Here is a 7,147-nt window from a genome sequence, read left to right as displayed (position 1 = left end):
GTTGCTATTTCCCCCATTTCCATGCCGTGCCCAAAGGTATTTTCTGGAAACTTAGTGTAGACATGTATTACTGCATTAAGATTCTCCAGAGAGAGTTTCTATGTCATATGGTCAAAGGTCAAAAGGTCAAAGGTTAGGTGTAAATGTTACAATTTCACTTTCCTCGCAAATGGTTCAATGTATCTTCATGGAACTTGGTACATACGCATGCACTGACTTGCAGAGATTATCTAAGGAATTTAGGGGTCGTGTGTCAATAGTCAGGGGTTCAAAGGTCAAGGTCAACTCGGTATTTTGCTATTTCCCTCATATACTAATATATACCTATATGCAATGCTTGCATTGTCATTTGTAAAATTCACTTTACAATAAATTGATTATGTACACGTATTACCTAATGGGGATTCTCTTGGAAATTCCCTGCCAGAAGGTCAAAGGTCAAAGGTTAAGGGTCAAGGCAAGGTTTAAATGCAAAAAATCTATATTGCACTGTTAAAATACCCTTTCTTCATACCTTTAACATTAATCAATGCATAAACTTATAAAAGGGTCACTCAGAAGTTAGGTAAAAATCCTCAATTCCCCAAATACATGCACCTGAACTCTTTAATAGACAATTATAGCGAACTTAGTTCAAGGAAAGCGAACATTCAAGATATTTCTGACAAACCTGTCATTTCATTATTTTGCCAGTTATGTGAAACTGTCATCACACATTGTGAAGACATTGTACTATACATCTATTGGGAGAATCATGCATTATGGTGGAGGCATTCGCCATAGCGACATTTCTAGTTTATTATTTTTTTTAATTTTAATTGAACAAGAAAATTCAGTTAATACCTTCATGGATATCTGGTTGTTATTGCTGTTGTTTTTAAGCACTCTTCATTTGCACTGCAAACGTAACACTCCAACAATGGCGTAATGACGAAAGCTGTAAATATATCCGAACTATACATGTAGTAAGTCCACGAAATCACGATGCATAATTCATAGTCAATTCCGTTTCACTCCGACGTCCGCCTAGGGCTGGTGATGTGCGGTGACCCTGGAGCTCCAGCTCACGGTGCGAGGGCGCCTGACGATACGTCTTCATTCCTCGATGGTGCCAAGGTTCACTTCCGATGTGATCCTGGCTACCAGCTGAACGGGTCCGCATCAATCACCTGTCTTACAAATGGGAGTTGGAATGCTGCTAGACCTTCATGCCGAGGTACTCCGTAGATTTAAGCATATATACATTGCTAATTCTTTACTCTTTAACATACTTATAGAAAATAGTGTGCCACACGCGAGTTTACAGAATTAGGAAAAAGGAAATATAAACAGGCTTGAGTCACCTATGATTATGTCACCATGATAATGATATTATCAGCTTTTCTCTACATAAGAAAAAATATCATTTTGCTATGAGCAAAAATTATGAATATGTAATTGCACGGAAGTATCAATTGAAGAGTTTGTTCGCAAAAACCGATAAGTCAATATTTGCCAAATGGAGATATTTGCGATTAAAGCTCAAGAAAGATAAAGAGCATAAAAAGAAAATGTTTGCTTCGCTTGACCCTAACTTCAAAAATGTACCTTTATATGTAGTGACCAATATATCATTTAACTCTTTCTGTGCCATGGTGGAAACCCCCTGTGTGCCACGTTATTCTGAGACACGAAGATAGTCATGCTTAGAGAAAGAATTATGTTTTTCCAATCTGTATAACTTCTACAAATTTCTGTTAAGCTGGACATAATATTGAGCAAAATTAAAGAGAAATGCCAAACTTTGCTTCCATATACAATGTATAACAATTCTATTCTCAATTTTTCTTTTGAATTACCAATTGCTACATTACTGTAAAGGAATGACTTTTGCCCATAAACTAGTGACAAAAACTTAAAGTGTACATGCGAAATCTAGTTGGGAACACCGCTTGATAGTCATCTACCACATAGAATGCAAGCCGTATGTGAGAGGAACAAAAGCGCGAGAAACGCTTTGATTGTACCGCAGGGTTAGCGATTTATCGATCGGTTCTGGCGGCTGTGTTTGTTGAGCAGAATATGCGAAGTTGGCACGCCGTCGACTGAGTCGGACGTGCGAACGTGGCACATAAAGAGTTAAAAGGTACTATTTTGTACTTTATGACAGAGACCGTACTTCAAAATCTTCAAAAATGGACTTATCGGATTTTGCGAACAAACTCTTCAATTGCACACAAAATGACAATATATTTTCTTTGGTTTTGTTTATGGTGTAAGAGTTACTGTCGTCTTTCCTTTGCATATCTATGTCTTGAAATATTGTTATTTTTCCTACACAACATTGCAAAGTTTTTAAAATGAAATGTAGCACTGAAATAAATAGGAAAATTAAAGACAGAAGTTAAAGAGAGACAGCAAAAAGGAAGTTTAACAACAACAAAAAAATATATGTATGGACACAGAAAAGAATGCGTCTGAGCCTGCTCAATTTCCATAGATTGACTAATTCTTTTGCATGGTAAATGAAAACGAAGAAAGAAATTGAAAAGTCCAAGAGAATCACCATTAACAAAACATGCAACAAATTATTCGCCTCAGGTTGCCAATGGAAGCAAAAGACAAATAAAGGTCAACAACGCAAACTTCTGAAGTTTTGATAACATTCTATCCATGATGACTTACAACACCAAAGATAAGCTATAAACTCGATATCTCGGAATAAACTAACTAGATCTTTCTGATTTTTACCAAGTACAGCCGTAAATTGTTCCAAAGATCCGCATGCAGTTAACAAAGCAAACTTCACGATAAGGTCGAGTAGATTCAGAGGGCAGGCGATTTATACCTGCGCGGAAGGATTTCTACCCACTACAGTTCCTGTGAGTTATTGTAAGGCGGATGGCACATGGAGCAAACCCAATTCCTCGTGTTCAGGTAATTGGTACTGAACCATTTTATTTCATACCTGGGAAAAGTGTAGACCTGCGTAAAATCTGTTCAAAAGAGACGTGTAATTTCATGCAATGCAAGCCAACCAATTGCAATAATCTATACAAATGTGTAAAAAAAGACAGAGAGAGGAAGTAAGTATCTCGTCAAGAGAGATCTGGAATCCAAAATCCACCTAAATGGAAATCCAAATATGATTCCAATGTTTATAAAGGATAAGCTGAATTACCTGTCATTGTTATTTTTCATTCTAGAACACGATAATCTGCCATGAAATAATAAATTTGTACAATTGCAATGATGTAAGTGAATCAGAGTATCGTAAATGATGAATGTAAATAGACCTTCAAGCAATATTTCAGTTGCATTCGAAGACAAAAATAATTTACAAATAACTTGAAAGAAAATAGAAAAATCAGAATTGAAGAGAAAGAGAAAACTGCGAGGAACTTGTAACATTTTGCTCGTAACTAATGGGTAACACAACATATCTATAGATTGCAATTTACTTCCGTACAGTTCTATACCATATTGTACAGGGCAGCGTGTAACTCTATACTAATTAGGATGAAGCTTCTACAGGCGGGTTATTCTGACATATCAACAGTCACCGTAGAATGCTGATCCGGTTATCAGTTGTTAGTATAGTGAATTTTGGTATAAGTATATTCTGCACACCTTGCACTTGTAAGTAGATAGGTGATGCCTCAAACTTAAATAAAACAAAGGCCAGACACTATTTATTGCACAGGATCAGCCAGTAAATTGGATTTATGAGAACATAATAAATTCTGAATGCTATCAACTATGTAGAAAAAAAAAAAAACAGACATCAGTCTAAGTAGCCTGATTGATATAAGCTGATACGTTTCCTTTACCAAAACATCCAAGGCTTTGAAATCAGGAATAATGTACCCAAGATTTATTACTTTTAATTCATCAAGTAAAGAACAACAACAACACACACACCTACACAAAACACACACGCACACACAAACACCCCCCTCCCAAAAAAAAGAAAAGAAAAAAAATGTTTCTCCGATTAATGTCCTCATTCTGCAGACTTTCGAGCTTAGACAAAATATTTGTTCCCTGTTTTAGAATAACGTGGTGCGGGTCAAATGTTGCCTGGTCCTGTTGTTAATCAGTCATCAGTTTTTGTCTTTTCTTTGGATATGAATAAATGTAGGCTATGAACCTCAACAGTTAGTGCTGTGATGATAGTGCTCGTATGATACCTCTTTCATTTACCGAGTCGCAGGTAATATTGCTACAGTAAGTCCACAAAAAAGAAAATCAAATTTTCGCATTGATAACACCCAATATGATTAAACAGTCTAAATGCTACTTCAGGGTCTTAAAAAAATATTTAATATAACATATTAGCTCTATTTTGCAGAAACCTCTATTCAATTTGGTTAAGCGGTCACAGGGTAATGTGGAATGTTGTAAATCATGTGGTGAGTCTGAATTTTCCAAGTTTAGCACTTCAATGCTTTTGTATGTGAAAGCAATAGACAGAACTGGAAGGGAAGGGATTCTTGACATCCTCTCCAAAATTCCTCATTTCCTTTGACCACTGAAACAAATCGAATGTGGTTTTCAGTAAGATGTTAGCAATGAGTAATAGTTTTATACCCTGAATTTGTAGTGGATTGATTCACTGTTTCTAAAGATATCATTGCGGAGAGTCCCGTTGTAATTTTTTGGGGGGACATATGGTACATTGTTTTATAAAACCTTTTTCTCTTTTTATAGCCAATGGAATTCTGCCGAGTTCAACGACCCCATTCCTTATAACGACTGGTAGTGAAAGTCCACCGACATTGTCAAAAACAGGTATGCCCTAATACATCGAAAAAAACATAAATGTATGAAAGCTTTTATCGAAGATGTGTCAGCTTATTCTTGAAATAGTTATTTGTATTGTATCTAAATGACGAAGATATAAAAACAAGGATTTTTTTGTTTTTGCGGAAAAGTCTAAATTTCTTCAGATATATTAACCTATTGCTAACTGCTTTATATCTAATGATTGTTTATGACAAATACATGTACAATTACTAAGTATTAAACTGTGGGTTTTGAAACACTTGCTAGAGCATTTGAAATTATCATTAATGATTATTTCCCTATCCAGGATTTTTGACATCGACCTTGTCTACTTCCGTTGAAGATGTAACAACAACCCCAAGCCAATCATTGTCATTGATGCCTAGTAAGCAGTCGAATAAAGTTAAATGTTAAAGATTGTGTATTAGATACAATATATTTGATTTCAATGACTTTCACGATGAACATCAAGATGTGCATTATATAATTCGTATCAACGAAAATATGATTTTTTCTATCGAATAATTTCATTTACTTGTAATCTGTTTGTGTTACTTTCTGCAAACATAATTATGCCTTTGTGGCACATGTATGAAACCAAAGATGAATAATTTAAATTATCATTTAACATACGTGACATTTTTCTAAAGTCAGGAGTTTAATAAAACGGACACAAAATGGGCTTGATATACATCTACCACTGTCTGGATAGAAGCCTTACCTTTGGGAAGGCCAAGGTGAATCGAATGTTAAGATTGCATAAACTCACATTACTCTTCCGAGAAACTCATTTTACCAATACTTAACATTTGGCTTGACAGGTCTAAAAAGAATTGGGGGGGGGGGGAGGAGAGACTTTAATCTGATAATGACGGTTATAGAGGGCTGATCGTTTGTTTAAAAACGGTATCGTTTTGTCCCCCCCCCCCCCCCCCCCCCCCCCCCCCCCCGTACGTGAGCAGTCATAGCTGGTGCATGTGCGACGGTCGCTGTGCTGTTCCTGTTCCTCATTCCCGCTGCTGTATATGTCTTTGTGCGAAAACGAAGGTATGTGAGCTAATTTTGGTTTTAAGATTTCTTGTGTCAGTAATTGTGATATCATGGCACGTTAGATCAGTCATCCAAATCAATTAACAAACCTACATATGAAGAATTTATTCGCAAAAACCGATTAGTCCATTTTTGAAGATTTTGAAGTACGCTCTCTGTCATAAAGTACAAAATGATACCTTTTAAATGATATATTGGTCACTACATATAAATGTACATTTTTGAAGTTATTGTCAAAAGAAGCAAACATTTTCTTATTATTCTCTTTATTTTTCTTGACCTTTAATCACAAATATCTCCATTTGGCAAATATGGACTTTTCGGTTTTTGCGAACAAATTCTTCATATATTTACGATGGCATATTTTTTTTTTCCAAATAGGAACCATCTCCGCCACTTCCCCGTCAGTAATTTATCGTTTTGATATACAAGTTGCATTATTGGGCCTTAATAGCATTTAATCATCCATTTATTAAAACGAAACAATGATTTGGTAACAGGTGAATCGCAACACTGTGCAGCATACTGGGGCATAATCATGATAATCATTATTTTACTTATGTTTTGCAATCCGTTCCGTACGGGAACCTGGTGGCTTGCATATTTTAAGTCTATGGGCATTTCAGAATTCAGTATGGAACGAGAAATGCCACAGTTACAGTTACCACGGGCGGATCCAGTAATTCCGTAAAGGGGAGGCGCTTTCGCAAAATTAAAGTGGAGTCGCACGCACCCCACTCCAATTTTTTTTTTATTTCTATCGTTTTAACTGAAAATAAAGGCATTGCGACCCTCTGTGGATACGCCTCTGGTAACTATGCTATCCAGCGCGTCAACAGTGTACTTTAGCTTCAGCAACATGGTCTTAGAGTTGACCCAACAGATCTCATTGCCCGTTTTTTTTTCTGGCTCCCTGCATGATTATTAGGAATCGCCATGAGGTAGATTCTGACTCGAAGCAACACGTCCTGGACGGGCAAGTCGGCTATGATCATATCTCAGCGAGCATTAACAACTTTGCGATCTCCGATTCGACACGTGGACAGACCAACCAAGCACTGCAAGCACCAAGCTCTCACAGTGCCGGAGTTTGTTGTCATGGTAACTGGGGAGACAGGGAGACATCAACGGTCGATAATCCACCGTACAGAGGAGCTAACAAAATTTCTGCTGATGGCAACCTGGAAGCTATGAAGGATTTAATGGTTGATAATCCACTGTACTGTAGAGTAAATGAAAATTCTACTACTGACAACTTAGGAGACCAGGAGGTTTCAATGGTCAATAATCCACTGTACATTGCAGCTAACGAGATTCGTAGTATTGGCCGACT

At 36.8% G+C, this 7,147-nt stretch overlaps 1 long non-coding RNA gene across 1 annotated transcript; it reads left to right on the top strand.

The window, feature by feature from the left end:
* The first annotated feature begins 911 nt into the window (after positions 1-911).
* Positions 912-6,870, top strand: LOC139708278 (uncharacterized). The gene is made up of 5 exons (XR_011709333.1): positions 912-1,216; positions 2,740-2,916; positions 4,690-4,770; positions 5,727-5,811; positions 6,743-6,870. It is a non-coding gene; the product is annotated as an uncharacterized lncRNA (long non-coding RNA).
* Positions 6,871-7,147: the final 277 nt, after the last annotated feature.

This window comes from Diadema antillarum, unplaced genomic scaffold (genome assembly GCF_040938485.1).
Source record: "Diadema antillarum isolate AM-2024a unplaced genomic scaffold, OU_Dant_1.0 seq00001324_RagTag, whole genome shotgun sequence".
NCBI classification, from domain to species: domain Eukaryota; kingdom Metazoa; phylum Echinodermata; class Echinoidea; order Diadematoida; family Diadematidae; genus Diadema; species Diadema antillarum.
Note: the sequence above shows the minus strand (reverse complement) of the source record. Positions and strands in the feature narration are given on the sequence as shown.